Here is a 13,724-nt window from a genome sequence, read left to right on the forward strand (position 1 = left end):
GTAAATGTGAATATCATCTATAAAGACAATTATGAATTTATCCAAATATGGCTTACATATTCGGTTCATCATGTCCATAAATGCGGCTGGGGCATTGGTTAAACCAAATGGCACAACAGTAAATTCATAATGGCCATACCTTGTTCTGAAAGCGGTCTTAGGAATGTCCTCTTCCTGTACCTTTAATTGATGATATCCTAATCGTAAATCGATTTTAGAGAAAAATCGAGCTCCTTGCAGTTGATCAAATAAATCATCGATCCTCGGTAATGGGTACCGATTTTTAATTGTAACTTTGTACAATTCGTGGTAATCAATGCACATTTACATTGACCCGTCTTTCTTTTTAACGAATAAGATTGGTGCTCCCCATGGCGATGAACTTGGCTGTTTAAATCCTTTTTCCAACAATTCGTCCAATTGTATCTTTAACTCTTGCATTTCTGCTGGTGCCAAACGGTAGGGTGCTTTGGCAATTGGTGTTGTTCCTGGTAGTAGATGAATTCGGAATTCGACTTCAATGTCCGGTGGTAATCCTGGTAATTCTTCTGGAAACACATCTGGAAACTGAGATACTACTGGAATATCTTTCAGTTCTTTTCCTTTAGCGTGAATGATTATGGAAATCAAATATACTAACGATCCTTTTCTTACATAGCTAGTTGTTTTCATTACAGAGATAATTTCATGGATCTAGATGGTTTATCTCCTTTAATTGTGATCTTTTCACCCTTTGGTGAATTTACTTGGATTGACTTTTGATCACATAGAATATTGGCTTTATTGGCTATTAACAAATCCATTCCTAATACAACATTAAATCCTGCCAGATTCATTGGGTAAAGGTTTGCAATAAAATTTTGATTTAAAAATTCTATTCTTGCTCCCTGCATGATTTCGGAAATCTTAATGGTTTCTCCATTTGCTATTTCTACTGGACACTCTTGTGGGAGTTTAGTTAATGGTTGATTGAGAAGTTTGCAAAATGAAGTATTAATAAAACTTTGGTGTGCACCAGAGTCAAAAAATACTTTAGCAAAAACGTCATTAACTAAAAACGTACCAGCGATCACGTCCGGAATCATCTTTGCTTCTTCTGCGGTCAGCACAAATGCTCTAACATTTTTAGTAGTCTTGTTGTTCATGGCTGGAGCTAGTTTCGGATAGTGTGGCTTGATGTGACCTTGTTCTCCACAGTTGAAGCACACTCCATTACTAGGTTTCTTCCTACAATTTTCTTCTTTGTGCCTTGGTATCTTGCAGAAGTTGCAGTAAGTGGAGTATCTTCCTGAATGCTTCTTCTTGCAGGCTTTACAGTAAGGTGCAGAGGTAGAACCTACATTTTTTCCAACGGTTGAAATTTCCATAACGAAATTCCTGGGTAAGCCTTTGAGCTAGGTCCTCCTCTGGTCCTCTTCCCGTGTACGCACTAATTCATCAATCAGGGTATTTGCTAGTTCCATAGCTTCTTCTATGGTTTGGGGTCTAGCTGCCTTGACTACATGTCTAATCTCATTGATTAATCCCCAGATGTAACGGGAGATTAATACTGGTTCTTGTGATGCAAGGGTTGGCACTATTCTAGCATATTCAAAGAATGTAGTAGTGTAACCCTTACTATCTACTCCAATCATTCTAAGGTTTAAAAACTTATTTGCTATCTGTTCTTTTTCATTGGGAGGGCAGAATTTCCTTTCCACCATGTTCTTAAATTCGTCCCATTCCATATTGTAGACCCTGTCACTTCCCCTAGACTGGAGGAAAGTGTTCCACCATTCTAAGGCTGAATTCTTAAACAGATTAGAGACAAACATTATCTTATCCTCTTCCGCGCACTTGCTTATTTTTAACACTGCCTCAGTCTTTTCTATCCAGCGTAGAGCTGCAATGGCTCCTTCATTGCCCGAGAATTCCATTGGTTTACAGGACCAGAATTCCTTGTAAGAACAACCATAAGACATGGTTCTTCTTCATTTTGGAATGAGCACTTGAAGTATTGGTCCATTGTTTACGCTGTGTTCTGGTTTAGAAGGTCGTTTACTGCCATTATTACTTTTATTATTATCTGACTCCTTAACCGTTTTGATAATGTATGGCACCGCATCTATAATCCCTTGTGCCACTATGTGTTGGATGGCACTGTTATCTACTTGGTTTCCATTATTATCATTATTCTGGTTTTCTTGATTCACTTCGCTGTCCATCTGGATTTTAAACGTTTACCACATATGAAGATCATATGATAATATTTAAATGCAAGCAATCATACAACAAGCATATTGATCAAAATCGTCGAACATTGCGACCTTTACTCTATTTTATATTATGCATCTATATCTATTACAAATACAACTGGAATTGAAAATACAATACTAGTGATGCGTGTCAGTGTGTATATGTTTTAGATGTATATTTTAAGCCCTTTTTACACTTTTAGCCAAGTTTTAAATTTATAAAACACGATATTTACTAACACTAAACACACATATGGGCAAGTGCACCCATCGTGGACGTAGTATAGTGTTGGTAAGATACCGAGGTCGTCCAAGTACACAAGAGCTTTTAGTACCGGTTTATCCTCAACGTCTAATCAAATCAAAATGTTAGAAAAAAGATGTTTAAACTAAGAAAATAAAACTAACTAAATGATAAAAAATAAAATAAAAATAAAAACAGATAGACAAGATGAATCACTTGGATCCGACTCGTGTATTAGTATAACCTTTGATTATTTTCGCACTTTTGCACTTGTTTAAGAGATTATCTTAGTTATTGTAGTAGGCCCCTCTTTTGAAGGCGACGTTACCCTCAACCCAGTAGTTTGAGTCAACAAGGATACAATCCTAAAGGGTCGGATTATTGAAAGATAATGAATTAAGTTATTAATGCAAATTATGGTAGGCCCCTCTTTTGGAGGTGACGTTACCCTCGACTAAGTAGTCTGAGTCAGCAGGGATACAGTCCTAAATAGCCGGGTTATAATATTAATAATAGTTAACTTATGAGGGGGTCAAAGAGTTTGGATCCCCGCCATCCAATACCTTTGGGTATTGAAGGAGATCCTACTAAATTTGACGCAGGTCCCTTGCAGGACCTCTAAACGCTGAACAAGGGCAAGACCCTTACCAAACCGTTCCCTTAACCTCCGACCAGGTAGCCAACATACCTCCATATAGACTGTGGAGATATGAATGGTGAAAATCTTTTATTTTATATAGACAGTAAAATAATGCCAAGACACCACGGACAAACGATAAGGAAAAGTCACCTTCAACATAAGCAACTAGTTATTAAAGTCATTAATACAAAACTAAATAAAAAGTGCAAAAGATTAAACATAAAAAGTATTATACTAAACACTTGTCTTCACCAAGTGATGTAAGAGACTTAGGCAAACATGGCCTTGATTGTCAAGAACTCTTACGATCAATCTTGGATCCCGAGACGACTCACACTGTAACAACTCTCATTAAAATTAATAATTAGGATGGTAATTAGCTATTAAGGAAACCCTAATTAAGAAACCCAAGTAATTCTACACTAACCCTAGAATTTCCAGAACAATCAGAATCAGGATCAGGGCCCCTAAAACTCAGGGGGGGCAAAACCCTAATAACGATTATCTTCATAACTAATTATAAAATTCGAAAAATTAAAAACCGTCGACAAAGCAAGCCTACATGCACGAAGGGCTACTCTATGAAAATAGGGTGATCACTCGCGTAGCGCGACGCCTAAAGGGGTACCCCCTCGCGCTACGCGACGGTGTCGAATTTTCAGTATAAATAGCAGGGGTTGGGACTTGAAATTTGGCACTTGAACGACGAAAATCGGCGTTACGTAGATCGAGTTATAAGCAAAACAGTCCAACACACACACAATTATCGAATCGCTGCCGCAGAACAGGGTAATTACTCGATCGCTATTACGGTTCAGTTTCCAGGATCAATATACCCAAAGAATGTCTAAGTGCCGCCCACATTGGGCTATGCTTTGTCGTTTGTCGGTAATCCGATAAATGAGTTGAAGCATTGTACTTTGTCGTTGTCGATAATTCGATACACGAGTTGAAGTACTATACTTTGTCGTTTGTCATTTTGATAAATGAGTTGAAGTATTGCACTTGGTCATTCATTGCGAATATTTGATCTCGGGAAATTATCGTAACTGCTGTATTGATCACTAACTCTGTTTTGTGTGCATTATTATGAAATTAGGTTAAACAAGGATAAAATTACATTCTGTCAGTACTAAATCTGCAATGTGAGTTATTCTCTTTTTATAAATTCTTTTATCACAGTTTGTGACTATTTACAATACTCCAAATTATTTTCAGAATTATAACTTACAGTGATTAAGTTTATGTGAATCACCAAATTACAGCCGGTATGTGGGGTATTGTGCACATTACTTGATAATCTTCACCATTGGGGCAGCCATTGGGTGATATGACCATAATCATAGATACTATTGGACGTATGGGCCAATGGATCGAGTGGTAAAGTACTGTGGGTAGTTGGTTGATATCAGAGACATTGTAAAAGATCTTACCACTGTGAATTATAATAAATGTGTCGTTTTCAGTAACTAGAATAATTCACTCAGTATTTCCCCGCTGACAAAATCTTTTTCAAACATGTTTCAGGTGATCTGCTGTAATTCAGGAAAAATGCAAGGGGAAGCATTTCAAGCTTAAGATAGTGGCTCAATATAAAATAAAGAATTATGTTTTATTAATAAAATCTTGTTATTGTAAATTATCCGGGATTATATCCCGAATTGTGAAATAAAATAAATCGGGAAATATTTTAACTTAGCCGATCCTGTGAATAAATTTTTCCGCTGCTAAACTCACAATAAATAAAGTACCGCAGGATTTCTGTCCCGCGGCTCCGGAAACGGGTCAAACCGGGTCGGGGGCCGTGACAGAAACACTCTATGATGGACAATGGATGATGTTGGTGGATGATGGTGTTGTGATGGTGGTGGGTGGTGGATGAAGTGTGAGAGAGGTGGTGTGCCAAGGGATGAGTTGCAATGAAACCAAGCACTCCTATTTATAGGCTGAACAGAAGCCTGGGCACGACCCCGTGTCAGCTGGGCACGGCCCCGTGCCTGTCTGACAATCTCTCTCCTCATTAATTGTAATTCGCAATTACAATTAATGCACCTGCAGTACTCTCGCCACGCCCCCGTGTTCACTGGGCACGGCCCCGTAGTGGGCAACAGAAGCTTCTATAGGTTTGTCTTATCTGCTGCTTCTTGGGAACGGCCCCGTGCTGGCTGAGCACGGCGCGCGTGTTCGGTCTTCTGCCTTCTCTGTTTTGCTTGGGAGGATGCTGTCGAGGGGTCGGGCAATCCACTTATGTTCCTTTTCTTGTATTTATGTTAGATTTAGCTGTCTTTTTGCTTCTTTTGTTAATTTGAGCTCATTTAATCCTGAAAATACAAAAGGAAGACAAAAACACTCTTTTTCCAACATTAGTACTTAAAAAGGGTTAGTTTTATGCCTCATTTGATGTAATTTATATGTTGCATTTTACACACATCAAATATCCCCACACTTGAATTTTTTCTTGTCCTCAAGCAAAACTCTTTAATACGTGGCTTACACTCCCAAATGGAATGGGTAGAAGAGAAGGTTTTGGCTTGTCATAGAGTGTCGGGAATCCAAGATCTTTATTGGGTTTTATTTTTATTTATTTACAATCCTATTCGTTATGATTTATTTAGAACGTTTCATAAGAGAAATTACTTAATTGGGCATAACATGCCTTTTTAAAATTCCATTTATATACAAGTTCACATACCTCACGAGAGAAATCACTCACACTCGACCGAAGGTGTATTTTTTTAGTGAATCACTCGAGAGCGGCATGGAACTTATTCCTACCATAGGCTTGCCAAGCAATCAATCCTCCTCCTTTTTAACTTTATACCTTTGTAATTATCAAGAGGACTTTTTGGGTGAAGGATTGGGCTAAAGGTGGGTGGTTGGGTTAGTGGTTAGTAGAAAAGGGCGAAAAGCGTAAAAAGCGTCGGTTTTCATAAAACATTTTGTTTTAGTGACTTTTTATTCTTAATGAAGTATTTCTTCAAACAAGCTTTTGTTTTAGGAGCTTTGTTTGTTTATTTCTAACTTCATTGCAAAATTCTTTTTTTTTTAGTCGCATGAAAACCGAGCTAGTTACTAAAATAAAGGGTAAAAATAAAAAGGGTTTTTGGTGGGTAAAAAGGGTTTTGGGTTAAGAAATGAAAAGGTTTAGGCTCAGAGGGGTAACTAGGGGGAGTTTTTGGGTAGGTGGAAAAAAAATAATGGTTTTGAAAGAAAAAGGGTTAGTCCTAATGCCTCCATCATTTACTTACTTGGGTTTAAGTTGGTAAGGACCGGGAATGAATTGTCGTGGCAAGTTCTAGAGTCGTAAGAACCAAGCGGCTATTCACAAGAAACGAAAAAATTGAGCATTTAGCGTAAAGATGTATATTTGTATGCTCAATAAAGGCTCAAAACTCACTTTTGTGGGAATGGGTTTTTTATGTGATCAAGTATATATAATCGAATTTTAACTAAGCTTGTCATGCCGTTTCATAATTTTCTTATGTTGGTTCTTTTTATCACGACGCTATCGGTTGTAAATTTGTAAAAATATAACCTTGTTAGTCTTAGAATTTCCCAACTTAAACTTTAGACAAGTAAAAAAAAATGAAAAGTTTTGAAAAAAAAATTTGGGGTGATTAGCGGTTCCAATAGAGTTTTGTGTAAGGCTTGTTATTAGGACTTGCAAAATTCAAGGTTTTAGCATCCCCCACACTTAAATTACACATTGTCGTCAATGTGTCCCAAAAATAAATTTTTAGGTTGATTGAATGTGTAACATGGTGTTAAAAGCAAAAATTTATGTTACTGGCAGTCTGGACACGGCCCCGTGGGGACCGGGCACGGCCCCGTGTTCAGGTGCCAGTAACGATAATTAAAGAAAAGAAACAGAAGCCTAGACACGGGGGCGTGTCCGGTGAACACGGCCCGTGTCCAGTTACCTGAACTGGGCATTTTTCTGCAGGGTGTTCAGCACGGGGCCGTGTTGGCTGGGCACGGCCCGTGCTGAACTTACTGTAATGGAGAAATTGTTGTCGGGTGGCCTTGTTCTTGTGCATGGGGCCATGTTTCTTGTTTCCCTTATCATCCTTTACCACCATGAGTGTGTTTTATTTATTATGATCCATTCAACCCTTAAAACCATCATTCCATTAAAACCATAGAGAGATCTTACATAGTCCTAAATTTATATTAAGCTAGATAAGAAAACACAAGAAGCATTAAACCATGGAGTTCTAGCCTACACGTTATTTTAATTAGCAAAATTTCCAAGAAGCTAGTAGTCTTGGTTAGATGTGGCCTTATAGAACTCCTTCTTCCGGGTGTGGCTTTCCTCACATGTCGGCGAGCCACTCCTCCACCTCCCTTGGGAGCAGAAAAGAGGGCTCGTTAGCGTTGGTTTGAGGAGTTGCGACTTCCACCGGGATTTCTTGTTGATGCTCTATGGGAGGTTCCGCTGGAATGTCGTTCCACCCGGTATGGTTATTAACTTCAAGCGCTAGGTTCCAATCCTCTTGACGAAGGACCGGTTCCATCGGGGGTGTTACAAGAATATTTAACCTCTGGTGCAAGAGGTTAATCTCTTGGAAGCTACTCTCAAGTCCCACCGTAAGATAGTTAATACGGTCGATTAGGATCTCCTCTACTGACGTCATTTCGTCGAGAGCCTCCCTTAATGCTATGACATAGTGCACAAGTGTAGCTTCAATGGAGGGCCTCCTTCCTCTTCGACTGTTTGATGAATGCACGGAAGATGTCTCGCTGTTTTCACTCGACATTCTACGAAAAATAAACTGAAAATAGTTTATTTGTTGAAACAGTAGACCGGACACGGCCCCGTGCTCATTGAGCACGACCCCGTGTTCATCTTTCTCCAGAGTTTTGAAGCAAGGAAACTTGAAGTTTTAAGTTATTTTCTGAACTTGTGGGGTTTTTTTAAACACTAGTAACTTAAAACAATGTTATACAACATATTTTTGATAAGATTCCTTGAACAAAACTCACCAATCCCCACCACAAAGCTTGAAAATTCAAACTTTAATGGAGGTTCTTGGAGAAAGATGAGGAAGAAGGAAATGGTTAAAAGAGGAAAGGACAAGATGGGTTGTTGGAACCTTTTTTTAGAACATACCTAGGATAGTTGAGAGAAGATTCCTTCAAATCTCTGTCCCAAGATGGTCCAAATGTGCAGAATTCTTGGCTTCATTTATAGAAAACGACAGCATCCTGGACACGGCCCCGTGTCCAGTGGGCACGGCCCCGTGTGCAGATAGAATTCTGACACAGTTTGTCCGTATTCTGACGTGAGGGTCAGAAGGGAATCTTTTGGTGAACACGGGGGCGTGTTGGCTGGACACGGCCCCGTGTCGAGAGGCTGGTTATGAAGCTTGTCTAGTTTTTTTTAAGGAACTTAATCGTATCGGGTGGTTCCTGACTGGTTGGAACAACCCCAAAGTGCCTAAGATACCTTAATTGTCCTAGACTAAGGCGAGAACGCAAGAGGTTGTCGGTAAGGGTAATTCCTATTTTTATTCTAGGTGGACAAGTCCAACCCTTTCCCGGGCTCTCGTTAAAGAAGGTATATGCCGAATCGCTCAGGTCTATGTATGCACCGAACGAAGTCGATGGAGAGTCCTTCACGGCACAATCGGCACAGGGACGACTATCGTCCAAGTCTTTGCTAGGTATGAAGGTATTTTTGGGAGCAACGAGGTTGTTGGAATGCAATCCCAACATTTCTTCATGGTCATCGTCTTGGGGTGGATTAAGGAAATCCTTCCTAAGCTCTTTTGACTAATTTAAAATTAGATCTTCTAGTTGAAATAACTCGTCAAGGAGCATTTCTCCTAGAATATCTGGCTGGGCGCATTCGCGGGAGAGATAGTGATTATTTTTACTTTCGCCCCTCTTAAGGTTATAGGGAGACGGTGGGTCTATGTAGTGGGGCTTATAATTTAGAAAGAAACATTCTAATTCTTTATGTTCGCCTCCACATAATTGACACCACGTACCATAAGAGTGCCGAAAGTAAAAAGAATTACCATCACTCATGTTTGTGTCGGAAATTACCAACCGCCGGGATCTAACGGTTCTGTTTTCAGTAAGTGAATCTTGGGCACGGGGGCGTGTTGAGTGAGCACGGCCCCGTGTTCAGCTTATTGTCTGACTTAAAACAAGATTGCCAGTTCCAACGATTGAGCACGGGGGCGTGTTCCGCAGGCACGGCCCGTGCTGAGCTCTGCAGAAGCTGAAAAACTAAGAAAATCCTAAAAAATTAAAAAGAAAAATAAAAATATGATTAGGCCGTTGATTCCTAACTTTCTTAAAATCCTTGTGTCCCCGGCAACGGTGCCAAAAACTTGATGCGTGTCAGTGTGTATATGTTTTAGATGTATATTTTAAGCCCTTTTTACACTTTTAGCAAAGTTTTAAATTTATAAAACACGATATTTACTAACACTAAACACACATATGGGCAAGTGCACCCATTGTGGACGTAGTATAGTGTTGGTAAGATACCGAGGTCGTCCAAGGACACAAGAGCTTTTACTACCGGTTTATCCTCAACGTCTAATCAAATCAAAATGTTAGAAAAAAGATGTTTAAACTAAGAAAATAAAACTAACTAAATGCTGAAAAATAAAATAAAAATAAAAACAGATAGACAAGATGAATCACTTGGATCCGACTCGTGTATTAGTATAACCTTTGATTATTTTCGCACTTTTGCACATGTTTAAGAGATTATCTTAGTTATTGTAGCAGGCCCCTCTTTTGAAGGCGACGTTACCCTCAACCCAGTAGTTTGAGTCAGCAAGGATACAATCCTAAAGGGTCGGATTATTGAAAGATAATAAATTAAGTTATTAATGCAAATTATGGTAGGCCCCTCTTTTGGAGGTGACGTTACCCTCGACTAAGTAGTCTGAGTCAGCAGGGATACAGTTCTAAATAGCCGGGTTATAGTATTAATAATAGTTAACTTATGAGGGGGTCAAAGAGTTTGGATCCCCGCCATCCAATACCTTTGGGTATTGAAGGAGATCCTACTAAATTTGACCCAGGTCCCTTGCAGGACCTCAAAACGCTGAACAAGGGCAAGACCCTTACCAAACCGTTCCCTTAACCCCCGACCAGGTAGCCAACATGCCTCCATATAGACCGTGGAGATATGAATGGTGAAAATCTTTTATTTTATATAGACAGTAAAATAATGCCAAGACACCACGGACAAACGATAAGGAAAAGTCACCTTCAACATAAGCAACTAGTTATTAAAGTCATTAATACAAAACCAAATAAAAAGTGCAAAAGATTAAAAATAAAAAGTATTATACTAAACACTTGTCTTCACCAAGTGATGTAAGAGACTTAGGCAAACATGGCCTTGATTGTCAAGAACTCTTACGATCAATCTTGGATCCCGAGACGACTCACACACTCTATGATGGACAATGGATGATGGTGGTGGATGATGGTGTTGTGATGGTGGTGGGTGGTGGATGAAGTGTGAGAGAGGTGGTGTGCCAAGGGATGAGTTGCAATGAAACCAAGCACTCCTATTTATAGGCTGAACAGAAGCCTGGGCACGGCCCCGTGTCCGCTGGGCACGGCCCCGTGCCTGTCTGACAATCTCTCTCCTCATTAATTGTAATTCGCAATTACAATTAATGCGCCTGCAGTACTTTCGCCACGCCCCCGTGTTCACTGGGCACGGCCCCGTGGTGGGCAATAGAAGCTTCTATAGGTTTGTCTTATCTGCTGCTTCTTGGGCACGGCCCCGTGCTGGCTGAGCACGGCGCGTGTTCAGTCTTCTGCCTTCTCTGTTTTGCTTGGGAGGATGTTGTCGAGGGGTTGGGCAATCCACTTATGTTCCTTTTCTTGTATTTATGTTAGATTTAGCTGTCTTTTTGCTTCTTTTGTTAATTTGAGCTCATCTAATCCTGAAAATACAAAAGGAAGACAAAAACACTCTTTTTCCAACATTAGTACTTAAAAAGGGTTAGTTTTATGCCTCATTTGATGTAATTTATATGTTGCATTTTACACACATCACTAGTATGCATCCGTAGCTATTGTATATATATATATATATATATTATTACTACTAATGATAGGGGTTCATCCAAAAGTCCATATTACGCTCGTCATATTTCCAGACGAGTCATTCCCCTATTTGTCTCATCCTCTCACATCCTTCTTAAATCTCCTCACCAAAGGTTCGGAGTTCTTGCACATTCTCAGTGCTCATGGGTGGTGCGGGTGCTGGTACTGGGTTTGGGAACTGGGGCATGGGTTCTTCGTGTGGGTAAGGGTTCTCTAGGATTTCCCTGATGTATTAGTCATTATCAAAATATGGGTCCAGGGGTCCAGGTTTGGGTACGCTGCTAGGTTTGGCATGGGTTCGTCTGGTATTGGGTAGCGTTGTTCATAATCTCTATGGTCATCAAACCAGGGGTCATAGTCTGGGGGATGGGGTGCTGTGACTCTAGGTATTTCAGCAGGGTCAAAATCATGCATTGGAATTTGGTCTACAGGGTTTGGTTCCAAATCCATGGGTTGTGTGGGAAATAGTCGTAATGGTTGGGGTGCTATGTGTTGTTCTAGATTAGGGTCCGCAGCTGTAGTTGCTAAGATATGAAAATTTGCTAGACTCCTATTGAGCATATCCTGAGTGTGGGCGTTCTTTCTCTATTCCCGGCTGCTAAAGCACGATGCTGCTGCAGTTTTCTCATTCTTTTTCTACGTTTATGGGCTACTCTACTGAACCATCCTCTCTTCTTAGGAGGGAATGGCTCTTCAGATTGTGCTTTGAACACGAAAATCCCGTCTTCAGTGTCAGCCGAATACCCTGAGAGGGTAGGCTGTGAAGAGGTGCCTTCGTCCCTAGGTGAGCTGGACAACTGACGGTAAGCGTCTGAAGGTCCTTGGTAGCTTATACTGTAAAGTAACAAATTGTCAAATAACACACAACAATAATATACAGATATGCACGCATCCATGTGAATTATTTCCTAACATATTGAATAATATTTTGGTGTCAGCAGAACACTTCTGTGGCTGAATCAGTGGTTGTAACTCCGATACCACCTTCTATCGCAACCCTCGTCCCCTATTTACCCGGGAACGGACGGCCGCGACCAGTTTCAGTTGTATCGGTGTTTATCAATTTGGCAGTGGAAATTTCATCAGGACCGTAGTTAGGAAATATTTTATCAGAGTAAAATACCACATTTTTATAATATTAAACACGTGGGAAATTCCCAAGTTTCCAGTACACACATTTTCATAGGGATAAACCCTATTTTATTTAAATAAAAACATCTCTTTATTTAGGTAACATTTGAGGTTTTGCGAAAACAATTTACAAAATGGAGGATTACTCACATTGCTATCTTAGGGTTTTCCTTGGTGATTTCCTGGTGATTATCTACTAATTACAAAATGCCCACGCGTTAGTATGATAACCCAATATTTACATTAGTTATACCCTCCCCGAGACAGAATTCCAACGACTACGTCAGGCAGAACCTCGACAGCCGTTACGAAACCCTATATCAATCGGGCAGCGTATCTAATACGTAACCGGGGGTTATGATACTTACAACGAGGCAGAACTTCGTTATTTAGGGGGTATTATGCACGGGTATAGTGTATACTATATAGAAATTAAGAGAAAATGTTGAGAATTGAACGATTTCAAATGACAGCCAAAGCCATCAATTTATAGGGCTGATCGAGCAGTCTCTCGCGGCCCGCGTAAAATCCTTAAGGGGTCTTCGCGGCCGGCGACATAGGGGTGTAGGGCCTAGCTTTGACTTTTCACTTGACTAGCTTCGACACGGATTGGGACACGTGGCGGCTCAGGGGCTCGCCCGATCTCCTAGCTGTCGCGGCCCGCATAAGACTAAGAAAAGGTCTTCGCGGCCAACGAGCGACCCATAGAACTTGATTTTTATTTTATTTTTAATGATATACGGTATTTTGGGCCATTTCTCGTATACGTGGTGTATTTTACGACGTATAGGGGCACTCTAAACATATTAGGGGTGTCGGAAATAATTTTGGAGGGTTGTTATAACATGTGTTGCTTCCGTTGTCCAAAACCGAGTGTGCTTCGCGTATGTCTTCGGAAAATCGAGTGTTCATCCCTCCAACCTTAAGCTACTGGTTAAACATCGAGTCTGAGAAGTCTTTGTTCAAGTCACAGGTGAGAATTGGGCTGGGATGTACGAAGACAGCGCCTTCGTACGAAGGCAGTAGGCAGTGCCTTCGTATGAAGCCGGGCTTCGCACAGAACAGTACAGCTCGCATTCGTTGCTATTCTTGGCATTCAGAGCTGTTTTCTCGCATGAATCGGATATGTTTTCGAGTCCTATACGAGACGGTTTCAACACCACTCCATCCCACTATTCAGTGAATGAAATATGTGTCGGTTTAGTCCGTTTTTGTGTAAAATCGAGTTTAAAAAGAGTATTTTTAAGAGTTTTCTCTTCGATCTAACACTGGGTGAGTGCAAAATCTGTAGATTTCTAACTTGGGAAGCCAAAGCTAGGCCCCAATACACTCGGTTATGTGTAGATCCCTAGTAAAACAAGAAGATTTGATGAAAAAGATGAAGGTTTTC

Source organism: Helianthus annuus, chromosome 9 (genome assembly GCF_002127325.2).
Source record: "Helianthus annuus cultivar XRQ/B chromosome 9, HanXRQr2.0-SUNRISE, whole genome shotgun sequence".
NCBI lineage: Eukaryota > Viridiplantae > Streptophyta > Magnoliopsida > Asterales > Asteraceae > Helianthus > Helianthus annuus.